The 15554-nt window shown below is 33.5% G+C and overlaps 1 long non-coding RNA gene across 1 annotated transcript in view; it reads right to left on the bottom strand.

Annotated features, from left to right (window-relative positions):
- Positions 1–10996: 10996 nt before the first annotated feature.
- LOC118978651 (uncharacterized) overlaps positions 10997–15554 on the bottom strand; it is a 30231-nt gene continuing 25673 nt past the window's right edge. The window contains exon 3 of the long non-coding RNA XR_005064766.1: positions 10997–11169. This is a non-coding gene — a long non-coding RNA (uncharacterized LOC118978651). The remainder of the gene's footprint in view (positions 11170–15554) is intronic.

Genomic DNA, 15554 nt, shown 5'->3' with positions numbered 1-15554 from the left:
ACTCAGGAAGGCTAATTTATATTAATTCTTATTTAGAAAGGGAATTATATATACACTGAATTATATTTTAAATGCATTATAGCATAGTTAAATATTGTAAAGTATGTTGTCTGCATAGTATTAGAAGGCACCCTAGGTCTTGGGTGGGGATTCTTTCACGGATCATTATCCACCAGAGAGGAGAGGCCTGCTATGGCCTACAGCATAGATTTCCTCAGGGCCCTACTGGGGCCTTCACCAAGGAAGGAACTGAGTGTGATAACCTTTCCATGTGGCTGGGAATTAAAGGGTAGAAGTGTGGGCTCAAGTCCCACCACCAGGTAGGTATAAAACTAATAAAATAAGAAAATTAGGGTAAGTGGTTTTTGTTACAGAGCACCTCCAGGGCTATGGAGTTTAAGTGACCAAGATTTCTAGTAGTTTCTAGAATAATAGTTTCTTTTACTTGTTATCCTTATACCGTTTCATAATTCTTTGTAGTGCTCACTGACATTTTATTTTAGGAACTTTAGGAAGAGGAGACTCAGGTATAGGGTGGGCAGAGTCATTGGAAAGGGAATGGATTCTCCGGGACCCGTCGTAAGGAGTTAAAAGGAGCACAGAGAACTATGCTGGGCTCACAATTGACTGTTAGATTAAAAAAGAGATACTCACATGTGTTTTAGAAACAGAGTAGACTTAGCATAGAAAAATATTTTTTCATTACTGGTAACAACAGGCTCATTATGTGCCCGGTATATAGGGCATCTTCATCATAGTATCTCATACTCAAAATACCTAGTACTAAATTTATCAACTTTTCTGATTCAATGTTTTTTTCTTATTTTCAAAAATTAGAAGTGAGCTTTTGCTGTCAGGAAAATATTATAGTATGCTTTCAGCAATTTTATTGCCTGGCTAACTAAAATATATATAAAAGTAAATAAATACAAAGCTTTATTTGTTCAAACTGAGGTTCACAAGCATACTTTTGAAAGTGTTGGATCTCTGATTTTTAAAATTTTATTTTAATTTTATAATAAACTGGAAGAGAAAAGTTAACTTAAACATAATTAGGTATATCTGTATTATCACCTTCTAACCATTACTGGAGGAAAAAGTCTCACTAACCATATATTTATGTGTCTGTGTGGCCAATACTGTTGACACGAAATCATGCCACTTTAATTTTCCTGAGCTAGTAGTAAAAACATTGAGTTAAATATTACACCTGTGTGATGCATTCAGCCACAGTGAAGGACAAATAATGTTCTGTGCAAAATAATGAGTGAAAAATGCTTTAGTAATAGTTCAGGTATAGAAAGGAAGTGGGAGGACTGAGGTGTGACATGCCACAGAGCCATAGAAGCCTCCAGAATTAAGAGTTCACAATGTCAGGTCAGTAGCAGTGAGTGACGTTCAAATGTACCTAGTTTGATGAGCACACACGTTTTGTTAATCATTGGAAAGTGGTGGATTTTGACCAATGTGTTTTCTTTACCAATTGAGTTTAAGATGATGTTTGCTTTTTAGTATGTTAGTGTATAGTACATTGATTACTTTCTGTGTTGAACTACCCTGCATTTTTGAAATAAATTTCATAAGTCATGCTGCATAACCCTTTCATTTGTACACTGTCCTTTTATGATTGATATTTTTCTTGCACAGAAATTTAACAATACTGTCAAATATTTTACTATTTTGTGTTTTCTTCTTAGTGACTAATGTGCTATAATCTAATTCACCTTAGTAGCAACTAAATTTCACTAGCATACAAAAAAAATTATTCCATGACATGTCTAATTCCTCTTTTCTCCTTTGCACTTTTATGTACATACATATGATATCTTTATACATTGTGTTTCCATAAACACATATTTCTTATTATTGCTTTATGCAGCTATCTTTTATATCAGATAAACTAAAAAGCAGTTACAAATAAAAAACAAGAGTTATACTGTCATTTATTCTTATCCATTCAGTTACTATTACCCATGTCTTTGTTTTTTCAAGTGGTTTTGAGATACTGTTTAGTGTCTTTTTGTTTTGTTTTGTTTTACAGCCCTTTTATGACACCACATACAGAAAATTTAATAGGGTCTATTTTTCTCAGTTTCTGTTCTTTTTTATATACCTTAATTTTCCTCTTCATTTTAAAAATATTTTGGGGGATATAAAATTCTTAGTTGATAGTTGTTCTCCTTTCATTTAATACTTTGAATATGCCCCATCAATTCCTCTGGCTTTTATAGTTTCTGATGAGAAATTAATTGTTAATCTTAGCAAGAAGTTCTTTAATGTGATAGGTTACTTCTCTATGCTTTCAAGATTATTCATATATCATGTCTTTTGGTAGTGTATATGGTGTGTCTAGATATGGGTCTCTTTCAACCTATCCAAATCTTAGGCCATTGAGCTCATGGATTTATAGGATAATATTTTTCACTGGATTTCAGATGTGTTTTCTTTCAACATTTTTTCTGTCTAATTTTCTCTTCTACTTCTAGGACTTCCATTGTGTACCTATTGGTACACTTGATTTTGCACAGGTCTCTGGGAATCAACTTTTTTTCTCTTAAAAAAAGGTTTTTTAGACTGCACAATCTGAAGTGACCTCTCTTCAAATTGCTGTTTCTTTCTTCTACCTTCTCAGAACTGCTGCTGTACCTTCTAGAGAATTTTTAAATGTCAGTTATTGTAGTTAACTCCAAATTTTATTTTTTGATTCTTTTTATATATTCTACTTTCTGTGACATTTTCTATTTGCTAAAGCATCACTCTCATATCTTCCCTTAGGTTTCTAGAGACAATTTCCTTTCATACTTTGGATATCATTAAAGTAGTTGATTTAAATGTTTGTTTAGTAAGCCCAATATCTGACCTTTCATAGACAGTTTATACTGACAGTTTTTGTTTCTGTGTATGAGACATGATTTCTTGGTTCCTTGAATGACTTTTAATTTTCTGTTGAAAATGAGATTCAGCAGTTCTCCTTGAATAAGTAAGCCTCACATTGGTGCAAGCCATTAGTTAATTTCCACAATTCTGAAAAAGTGGATGTGATCATTTTTTTCCAAGTTTTTGTTGCTTTTACAGATAACAGAATTTTTGATATGAAATATTTATTTACTTACTTATTTATAGAGAGAAGGGAAGAGAGGAAAAAAGAGAAGAAGAGAAGCATCAATGTGTGCTTGCCTCTCACTTGTGCCCAAGTGGGGACCTGGCCCGCAACCCAGGCATGTGCCCTGGCTGGGAATCTAACCAGTGACCCTTTGGTTCACAGGCAGCACTCAATCCACTGAGCCATACCAGCTTGGACTGAGATTCTTACTTTACTATTGCATTCACTGACATCATTCCCAAAATATTAATATAACTGAATTTAAGTTTCTTTAATCAAGCCCTGATCAATTTGGCTCAGTTGGGTGGGTGTTGTCCTGCAAAGTGAAAGTTGTAGGTTCAATTCCCAGTCAGAGGTCAGGGCGCATTCCTGGGTTGCAGGGTTGGATGCTGGTCTGGGCAAGTACAGGAAGCAACTGATTGATGATTGTCTCCAACACTGATATTTCTCACCCTCTTTTTCTCTGCCTTCTCCAAAATGTTAAATTCCTAAGTCAAGTTTCCTAAATAAAATTCCCACTCTTCCCTATGGCCTTACGCCTGGCACTTTACTATTTCCTATCATCTGATCCAGCCTATGATGACTTTAAATGTGCAGCCCTTTATGTCAATAAAAAGATGTCAATTTCTAGGTCAAATGTGGAATTATTATTTTGATAATTTATAATAAAAAGAACTATGAAAATGTGTACCTGCTTAAAGTTTAATACAATTTTACTGTTGCATCTTTATTCATTTGAAACTTTAAAAATGTTCCCATGCTTGCTCAAATTTGCATTTATTACAAGGAAGATTGGATTTCATGTGTTAATATGTAATCTGTGGTTTGCTTGTCTTAATTACTTAATCATAGTTCTCTTTCTCCCATAATCTTTTAATTTTTATTCTAGTTAGATTTTCTTGAGTTTCATGAAAGAAATTATATTAATTAAAAGGGATTTATTGAATGACTACACAGAAAAATGTTTGAGAAGCTTCAAAATAAACTTCTTGAAAACATGATTTTTAAAAAATATTTGGCAATTTATAGGGGATCTTTGAATATGAAAGTATAACATCCCTCAGTTTCTCTGGCATATGGCTATATTTATGCTCTGCTCTTCCACTACTTAGACCTTATCAATATATTTTTCTTCCTATTCTGTAATCTACTTACTATCTCTAGCACTCATTTCTACTGCATGGATTCTACTTTTCTGTTTCCCTGTGCTACCCTTTCACTTTGGGTCATTCTCAGCAACTCTTCATTTATTCAATTTAGTTGATATTCAGACTCACCAGGATATGTATATTAATTGAAGAAGACTCTATCAACTTATTATAAATCCTGTTACATAAAGCTTTCATACTTGTCCACCCCGTACATTATATGCCATTATAGGCTGCTGGAGTTGTTAATGTCCACTGCAGCTGGTTCTTGTTAAGTTGCTATGGTAAAGTTAGGTTTAAAAAGGCAAAAGAAAAATATCAAATGTGAGTAATAAGCAAACTGATAAACTTAAGATTTTTGTCGTACAATCGTATCTTTCATAGCACTTCTAATTTGTCACTTTATTTTCATAAGATTGTACTCATGTAACACTCAAATCAATACTACTATATCGAATCTGCATTATTTTGGTGAATAGTAAACTACCACAATCTCAGTGACATAAAATAACAATCATCATTATCTCAAAGTGTCTGAGGGTCTGAGTTTCTGTGAGGGTTGGCTGGGTCCTTGTCATAAGGTCTCAACTTGGTCATACCAAGATGTTGGCTGAGGCTGTGATTATATTTCAGATTTGAGGTTCCCTTCCAATGTCAATATATGTTACTATAATTCTGTGTTTTTTAATATAGTTTCAGTATTGAAGTCTCCATTTTGTTGCCAGCCATTAGCAAAGGACACCCTCTCTTTGCCCCTTCCCCCACCAGAAAAGGCCCTCTCATACCATGATAGCTTACATCTTTAACATCAGCCAAATAACTTTTATTATTTTGCTATAACAAGTCTTATATGTCATGACCTAATTATAGACATGCCTGTGTCAGTACTTTTTTCCAATAATAAAAGCTAATCAAGGAAGTGAGTATACCTTTAAATTCACAGGGCCCACCCAGACCCCTGGGTTAAGTGGTTAAACAGAATATACACACCAGGCATCAGGAATCTTGAGGTACTACCTTAGAATTCAGCCTTCTATGTCTACATTTTACCTCTCATAAGTTATTCTATATACAAGTTTAGATCATTCCTTCCCATCACAGTATCTCAACCCTGTTTAGGATGCCAAGCACATCTTGTCCTATATGCTTCATCTGTCACCCAACCTAGTAGGAATTCCAAAAGAAGCTTTAAATCTGCTTTTAACTGCAGCACTTATACCCAGAATGGCAGGTCCTCCCAGGGCAAAATAAAATATGTGGGGCAAGAGAGTTATAAAGAAAAAATTGAGAAGTTGAATATTGTTATTTTCTATCCCTTCCCTATTGATGTCTGTTTATAAAAATATGTACAAGTACATAAGCCAAAATCATAGAACTAAACCACTCTTCAAAAAGCAAATGCACTGATATAACCAACTAAATCAATAAATACAATTCAGAATATGTACCCCAGAAACTCCTTTTGAGGCCATCCTATTACTCTATTATCCAGAGGTAGACACTATTCTAAATTTAAAAAAATAACACAGTTCATTTTGCTAGGTACTTTGTGTAAATAGAGTATGTGCTCCCAAGCGTCTGGTTTCTTATGTGCCATTAGGAATTAGTGCTCAGCATTAGGTGTACAAGAATCTTCCGTGAGGTTGTACAGTTCACTGTTTACTACTGTTATAAGAGAAAGTATCCCACTGAGAGAATATACTACAACTCGTCTATCTATTCTGCTATTAAAATTGTTTTCTGTGGATGCTTTTGAATTGTATTTTTTCTCAGTCTTACTAACGTGACTTTATTCTTTCTTTTCATTCTACCCTCCCTTCCCTCCTTTGTCCTTTCCTTCCCTTTTCCTCTCCTTTCATATCCCTCTTGTTGGAGGTTGCAGGACTCAGCTCACTGGCCTGGTGCCTGTTTTTCTTTGAATTTTTTAAAACTGCCGGCTCCATTTCTTCATGCATTGTTCCACTCAACCCTCTCTCCTCTCCATATGGGGCTCAAACTATGCATATGGTAAATATTGTCATTGTGTCCTGCTTTTCTTTTATACTCTTTCCTATGGTATAATCATGTTTCCCTATATAGAAATTCCCTGTATATTTCCTATTGATCTGTCTTCAAATTGACTAATTCTGCATTCTATTGGGAAAGTTTCTTTGCATAATTTTGTTTATTTTCTGTTATATAAGTATTCTTTCTTTACTTATCAAAAAAATTTTTAAGGTTAGCCATTGGGTTTATGGAGAGAAGTCTCCATCATTTTGGTTTTGCCTCAGACTTAGGCATTCATCTTATCCTTATTCTCTTTGAACTTACTTCCATCAGGCTTTTGCAACCACAATGACTTCCAAAAACGACCCTTAATAAACACCTCCATTTAACAAATCTAGTAGTTAATTGTCAGTCCTAATCTTGCTTGAAATACAAGCTGCTCCGACACAGTTTAATACTCTCTTATCATAATATATTCTGCACTGAACATTTTTCTGGTTGTTTTTTTCCTATCTCCTTTGCCGTGTCACTTTCATTTACATATTCTATTAACACTGGAGTCCTCCAGAGTTCTATTCTTAGTTTTTAATTGTTTCTATAATAATGTCCTAAATTATGTCATCTAATAGTATGCCATTACATGCCTCTAGGTACTGATGACTCCTAAATTTATATCTCCAAGCCAGGCATCTGTCTACAAATCTCTGCAGTTACATACCAACTGACAGCCTGAAATTATCATATGAATGTCTAGTAGACCTCTAGAACTTCCTTTTCCAAAATAAAGTTATAATTTCCAAACAATTATGCTTTTCTTCTAGCATTTCCCCCTTAGTAACTCCCTCCTTCAATTAAAAAAAAATGACTTCCCTTATTTCTCTCGGAAATGCATTTCATCCTTCAGTTCATGCTGTTGGACTTACATTCAAAATATGTGCAGTTTGACCGTCTCCATTGAAATCATTCTGTTTTGAACCAGCAATATACTTCTCATAATGTTTTTAGGAGGCTCCTAATTTTCTTCCTGACTCCATCCTTACGCTTCTTTAGTTGATTGTCAGCATAGCAGTGAAATTGATTTTATTAAAATGTAAGTAAGATCATATTACTTCTCTGCTTACAACTCTAGTTGCTTTCTTATTAAGAAAAAAATCAAAGTTCTTTTATCCTCTAACACCCTGTGGGAATTGGTTTCCATGATTTCCTTGAGCTCACCTCCTACTACTTTATTCTTTTACACTATTCAATCCACACTTGCCTCCTCCCAGTTTTTCAAAGAGGGCATGCTCTTTCTTAAGAGCCTGTGAACTTCATATTCCCCAAAATCAGCAGGGGCTAGTCTCTCACTTGCTTAAATGCTTAACTCAAAGAACATTTTCTCCATAAGAACTTCTCTACCTACCCCAGCGAAACTTCAGCCTCTCTTCAGAGACACCACACATTGTCACATAAAACCTTATGCTTTTCTCCTTACCTCTCGCTTGTTTGATCTTTTTATTTAGTTTACTTATGTCATGTACCTTTCCATTATTAGAATAGAAACTGAATGAGTGTAGGGATTTTTATCTGCCCAGTTTACTGCTACTTCTCAAACAAACAAACAAACAAAAACAATGGCTTGTACACAAGATGGGAATATATCTTCACCAAACACATATTTGGTGATGGGAATCACCTAATATTCTTGGTGTAAAATAATGTATTTTACTCTGTGGTCCAATATAACACTTTCAACATTTTCAATAATGAAGGTCTCTTTAATGATGGTAAGTGATGTCTTTTCTACTTAGTTGTTCATGGCGGGCACTCTTCCATCCTCTTCGTACTGCCAAAGAAAGGGGGAGATCAAGGGTGCTTTTCCAACCCAACGTAAGCTAACAGCAGCACACTCTGCTCCCTGCAGGGAATAAACCTGGCTTGGAATGACCATTTTAATTTGGAATTAATAATTAGGAAGCTCACTGTGGCCATAAGTGTTGATAAACCAAGTATCTAATCCCCATTCCTCAATACATCAATACTAAAACTCTTACTATTGGAACCCATTATATACCTTTGTCTATCTCTCAGTTGGATTTGAATTTAGAAGGGGAAGATGGATGTTCAATATGGAAATAAAAAATGCGAAGCTCATTGAGAAGTTATTAGCAGAAATTTCCTGAGCAAAATAACACATACCTCATGACCACATGGATGGCTATAATTTGTTAGTACTTTTTAAAATATTATATTGATTATGCCATTACAGTTGTCCCATTTTCTCCCTTCATTTCCCCCCCACACACCCCTCCCCCACCCCCTTTAGTTCATGTCCATGTGTCACAAGTTCTTTAGCTTCTACATTTCGCATACTATTCTTGCAATGCTACTTCTTCTCTGTACCTTCTCCCCCCTTCTCCTCCTCCCACTCCCCTGTTGCTAACCCTCCATGTGTTAGCACTTTTATAAATATGGATCTTGTTATATTTTTACCTTGGTGGTTTGTAGCATTTTACATTGAGACTGGATTTTCACTACTGTAGATAAAATGTGTGGGCCCAGAAAGCACAGTCCAGGTGGGCTTCTCTAGTATAACCTGAACTTATCCACGCATTTATATCTTTTCAATAAGGAATTATGGTTGAGGCAAAGATTGTTATAGGGAAAAGAGAATAGTTAAAATTTACCTCCCAAAATGAGTGGGGTTGTATATAGGGTCTCTAAGGAATAGTAAAAAAGGATTTTCTTTTCTACAGTCTGGATCTTAATCTGCAAAGGCAGTTAAGTTCCACAGAGCCTACCAGAACATTGTGTTGTGTGTTTTGTGTCAGGCAAAGAAAACCAGTGTTATAAAAACTGCTTGAAATTGTGTTCCTATATACTAGGGCAGACCTCCAAAAAACTGGAATTATCTTCTGGAGGGTGGACCCCTTGTAATATAGGTTTCCCCTACTTGGTGAGTATTCTTGAAACCCATCTGTATCAGTGAACCAGCTGGCGTTGTTGTGAGAGGCTGTATTCAACTTCAGTGGATTTTTTTGAAGACCCTTTCAATGCATTTGCTCATTTTATGATGGGTGATTTACAAGTGCATCTGCCCACACTGTGCTGACTGTTCAGCAGTGTTTGACTGAAAATGGCATGATCCCTGTGCCTTATCTTCCCTATTCACCCAATCTCATTATTTCCCTGGATGAAAGAAGTCTTCTAAGGCAAATGCTTTGCCAATGTAAAAGGGTAAAATAAAAACAGCGGAAGCACTAAAAGGCATCACAATCCACAAGTTCAAAAACTGTTTTGAGCAGTGAAGAAAATGTCTTGATAGGTGTATTGCACTAAATGGAGAGTACTTTGAAAGTGACTGAAGTTTGAACATGTAGAAATAAATACACAATTTTTATAAATTTTATTTTGGGGGTCTCCCCTATGATGTGTTAATTTGTAATTTGGGAGGAAATACTGAAAAAAATTAATTATGGAATTTGTGTACTTATCCTTAGCCTATAAGTTCTTGTTGTGACCTTTACTACATCAAAGAGACACAGGCAACTTTTCCCATAGAAAAGCCATTAAATTTATTAGTCGTTTAATTGATATATCATATTATAGAGAGAATATTCTGCCCTTATGGGTAAAGATCTAAAAAAAGACAATTGTTTCAACTAAAATTTAAATTAACCTCATATGTTAAAAGACCAATTATCTTTTCTTAGAAATGGATTTTGCCTAGAAAATCAACTACATTTTTCTTTCATAATATCCAAACAGGAGTAGTTAATATATCTTTATGTTTCACTTTTTTCTCAAAAGAGATATTTTGCTTACTACCATTCAAATTTTATCACTAATATATATACCTTCTGCAGCATTGCAGACTCACAGATAAATAATTGTTGTGTATATTAAAGTACAGATATGTTACATATAATCTCTTATTTCTGCACTTCCCTAGCAGGTTGAATATCCCCCAGCTTGACTGTGATATAAACAAGCCCAGAGAATTCAAAATAATTGTACTTGTCTTCAATCGACAAGATTATGGAAGACAATATCCTTTTCTAATTATTTCCTAAGATGTAACTCTAGTCACCTGTGCTGTGCTGTCCAGTTTTCACAAAAGCAATCCTATTGTGGAAGCGTTTGGTGACTGAGATGGTCACTACTGTACTTGAATGCCAGTGTCCAATTCCACGAAACTTTTAAATAGATCATCATGTTTTCCAACAGGAGAGATTTGGTGTAAAACCTTTGTCAGGTGCTCTCAGAGAGACTGAATGACTCCACACCCATGACTGACTATGAAGCAGGGCAGATAAGTAACGCATGAAAAAAACCCAAGATAAGGAACCTATAAGTGCTTGATTAACTGCATTAGTATTTCTGCTCTACTAATTCTTCACTGACATTGTTAGAGCAAATACATTTTCTCTAGTTTAAGGTACAGTAAAACGAGACGCTACTTTCTTTGAAAGCAATCCCCATAGTCAAATTCTGTTAGTCACTGCATCGACTCCCTAAGTAGAGACTTCTTGTCACCATCCTATTGTATAAATGTCCAAGAAGCATTTCTCGTGTGACTTCTTCTAAATGTGGTCTACCTTATTTCAAATTACCTTGCAGATTTTAAAGCTTCTCTTCTATTCCAATCATAACCATTATCATTAATGTGCAATTGTTAAGAAGTTACTACGTATAAAGTATTATAGCCTACTGTGTCGTTTGACTTCTCTTTATTACAGAAAAAAAAACTTGTATTTTAAAACAAATCATGAGTCTTCACATTCTTTCATTTCACTTTCCAGGCAGTTCCACATTCCACAGTCTCCACATAAAACTTTCTATTCTTCCTTGTTATCTCTTCATGGCATGACAGTTTTCATGTATTATAGCTCCACAGAGATGGTTTTGTATTTTTGTTCTTCAGGTACCTATTACTTGCTTGACACAGCATTTCTAAATCAAAAAAGTACATTGCATATTATCAGTGTTTCTTACAGGAGAGGGAGTTTGTTTGTTTTGCATTTTGGGTGAGACAGTGTATCTTTCTATAGGAATGTTCCCCTTGTTTTAAAAAGATTACTACTCCTGATTGCTGAGGAGAAAAAAAATTATTCCGTATATATTTAAGTGCAACACCCACATCAAAATGTCTTCATTCTTTCCCAAATGCCCTTTAGGAGAGTGATGATATTGTTGCTTAAGAACTGCTGCGTCTGAACATTAACTAAATCATGAGCTGAGCTCCAGTCTTCTACTGAAGACGTATACACTCCAAAATTCATATATTGCTATTTAACAGAATCTGGAGACAATGTTTCTACTAACATATAAAGATGCCTGTTATACAGTTCCAGCACAAATAACACCCTTTTATTAATACAAAAGCATATAAGCATCTAATTCTGTAACATAACAATAGCACACTCAAGCACACCATATGACATTTTAGGTGAAATGTTAAAATTAGAACTATAAATTATTATACCCATAGTATTACCCTACCAACCATACTCAAGCAGGCCTTACTTCTGCCAGACCCTGTATTTTGCAAAAGCTAATATATTGTTTGATTAGATTCGGACTCATCCAAATTCCTCAACTTGGAAAAATCTTGCTTCACATTGGCAACTTAAAACAATAGTTAAACTCTAAGATTGTTTCCCCTTGAGAGTCCAGATACCAGAAAATAATGTTACCAACATCAGAAAGAGAATATGTATATTGATCAAAGTCATATTAAGTATACTTGATAAATTTAACTTTCAGACTTCAATTTTTAAAATCTAATGTAAAAAGCCTGAAAGTTGATAATGGGAGGGCTGTGTTGAATTGTCTTTGGTTCACACAAATGACAGTGTGGTGAAGGCCAGAGAGAAGGGGGAGTGCACTGAAAGGAGAAGGCCAGGGCGGAGGGGCGGAGGGACCTCTGTGACAGAGTCAACAATACAAATATAAATTTGGTTCAGTTTGGTTGGTTTTATTTAGGGGAAAAAATGACAATTTGTATTTTTTTCTGCCTTTTCTTTATTACAATTGGGGGGTTATTTCAGAGATAACTATTTTTTCAGTATATTCTCCTTTTGCTTTATGTTGTTAACATTTTTGCAAATTAGTTTTGGGCACTAAGAAATTGAAGGGGAAGTAAAATAATCCATAAACCTGCTTCCTTAAAATTCCAAACAACTTCTACTTATTAACTGTTCTCACTTTTAAATGTAAAACTTGGAATGCATACTGATAGAGCAACATACAACCTGACTGTACCATGAGCAAGGCATTAGCTTGCAGCCAAATGCATTTCCAGTTAAGGAGAAAGACTACAGGCTTTAAATTTCAGTAGATTCCAGGTTTGTATTTTGTTAGTCTCATGGTTGTATTTTTATATCTGCAGTACAATAGCCTTAACACTATTCTAGAAATATTTACATAAATATTTATGGAGATAAAACATTTTAGAAGACCTCTAAGTTTAAATTTAAAAATAATATAAAGAGCGACTTTATATTTTTTAGCTATAGTTTATTTAACACTACTACGTCCTAGGCATTATTTACTTCTTATTTATTTCTATTATAATTATTTCTTGTATTTTTACAAGTTTCTCATTTAATTTTTACTGCAACTTTTAAAGGTGTCTGTCACGTCTCCACAGAGCACAAAATGAAGCTGAGAATAATTAACTTCCTAAATATCATACACGTAGTAAATCACAGAGCCAATATTTGTGTGTAGATTTGTACATTTCTAAGTATTTTTAAACAATATCTAATATAAACTTTAGATACATAATTATAATAGAAAATAAGTACATATTACATCATAACACAGATTAGCATTAGTTACTTATCTGGAGTAATTATTCCACGTAGCTAATTGTGGAAATATTTTACTTTCATGCTTCCTTTCTTTCTCTGTGGTCTCCATATTTAAAGAGCCTCGAAAGTTCTGATATCGTTGAAACTAGAGAGTCTGCTATTTAAGAGAGTAATTTCTACTGATTTTATTATAATCTGCATATGGTTATTATGATATCCTTGGAAAAGGCTGATTTTTAAAAAAGTATAAGGTCAAAAACCAGCAAGTGTCTTTCAGCTCTAATCCATGTGTATATGTTGACAAATGTATACACTTCCATAAAAGAACTGGGTTATAACATCAGGCAACTTTGACAGAGTCTGTAGAAATGCTTTTTTTGGAAGGGGGGGGTGGATAAAATATTTTACAACACTAGAGCGTTAAAGTGTTTAATATATTTGCATCATAGTGACTGACAATTAATATCCTGTATCTTTAACACACATGCATAAAAAACTTTGAGGTTGAAATTTTGTAAAACATACAAATTTGGATCATTTCAAAAATTATGTTAGAACTATTGCTAGAATTTCATTCAACTTGTTTACATTGCACTGTTTAAACTTTACATTGCACTGTTTAAACTTTTCTTTTGCCCTGGCTGGTGAAGCAAAGGGTCACTGGTTCGATTCCCAGTCAGGGCACATGCCTGGGTTGCAGGCCAGGTCCCCAGAAGGGAACACACAGGAGACAGCCAAACACTGATGCTTCTCTCCCACTCTTTCTCCTTCCCTTCCCCTCTATCTAAAAATAAATAAATAAAATATTTAAAAAGATAAAAATAAATAAACTTTTTTTCTTGACATGACAAAAATAATAAACATAATGTCTCAATAGTCAGCTTCAGAGATTCTAAATATATGAGTGCCTATATTAGTGTAGTAAAAACTTTTATTTCAAAATTTTATAGATAGTATAGTTAACTTCAAGTTTTAAAAGTCAATAATATCTCAGTGAACATTTCTTCTAGTATACTCAATTATTAATAGCTTTTAAAGCAAGAATGACATTTCCTTATCCCATATTTTTAATATTTCATAAAACAATTTTAAAAACTGTGGTATGCTTACAGATTATTAGTGTTTCATATTTTACTTTGTTCTTACTGAATTAAATAGAACAAAGGACATATAATTTTAGAATAAGGAGCATATAATTATGAAATAATCACCAATATTACTTTCCTGATACTTTTTAATATACTGAAATGATTGTTACACTGTAAATTATTTCACAATTGATTTTTAACATGCTTATTAAATTATTTATATTACCTTTCTTTAAGAGTGTATTTGTATTACCTAAACTTATTAAGAGAGCTTTATAAATACAAATGTTTTATAATCAAACTATTTTAATTCTTTATCTATTTGGCCTATGTCTTAGCCTCCCAAGTACTTATATGTATAACTCTAACCTTTTGGTCATCCAAGTTAAATTTGTTGATTTTCATTTAGCAAAAAGGTGTTTTGGCCTAGACAAAGTGTTTTTTGAATATAAATGCTATTACAAGAAAAATTAGTATATAATATTCCTATTATAAAATGTATACAAAATACATTTGATTTATTTGATTTTCAAGTTTGATAAAAATATTGTATTTGCTTGTGCATGATATAATTTTTACAGATATTCTGTAATTTACATTGTTGTCAAATTGGTTCCTGCTAAACATATTTTAAATTAAAATATGGCATCACTTAAAAAATGCATTTAAAACAGTTTAATAATAATATCACTTCTAGTTAATAGGGCTAAAATTTTCATCAAAAGTAAAATATTTTCTTAGCTATTGCATTGATATTAATATTTAGTTAGTCTTGCTAACTCAGTAGAATAAGTTGGACTAGATGGAACATTCAAACTAAAGGATAATATGACAATGCTGTCACATAAATCTAATTATAAATAATTAGTATCTGTATGAGTTAATATACTGTGTGCTAGTGCAGTTGCATATTTCCCCCTAAAGCTTAGAATTTTATCAAAAACACACTTAAAACAGCACTGTATTAATACATCCATCAAAAAAGAGACATTTAAAAATAGATAAATCTTAACATATTGTGTTCTCTTGGTGCCTATAGTAATAAATACTTCTGTTTAGAAAACCTGATTCACTATAATAAGAAATCTATAAAGGCATTCATGTGAATGATATTTTAGTTTATGAAAAGATGAAATGTTTTTTCTTTTTACTATTTTTTCACATTCTAACTTCTCTATCATAAAAATTCTATATCAGAAATACATATGAAAAGAAAAATGGTGAAATTTTAATGGAAACAGGGGATTTGAAAATTGTATCGTGTCAGTGATAGATTCCTGATCTTGATGATTTTACTTTGGTCATGAAAGAGGATGTCTTTGTTCACAAGAGATGCACACGGAGATATTTAGAGATAAATACAATATTGTAATCTTCCCTTCAAGTTGTTTAGAAGGAGAGAGTTTGCTACAGCAAGCAATTGGAGTAATTGAAA

The sequence above is a fragment of the Sturnira hondurensis genome, unplaced genomic scaffold (genome assembly GCF_014824575.4).
Source record: "Sturnira hondurensis isolate 20B ecotype Veracruz unplaced genomic scaffold, ASM1482457v3 Scaffold0022017, whole genome shotgun sequence".
Classification (NCBI taxonomy): Eukaryota; Metazoa; Chordata; class Mammalia; order Chiroptera; family Phyllostomidae; genus Sturnira; species Sturnira hondurensis.
Note: the sequence above shows the minus strand (reverse complement) of the source record. Positions and strands in the feature narration are given on the sequence as shown.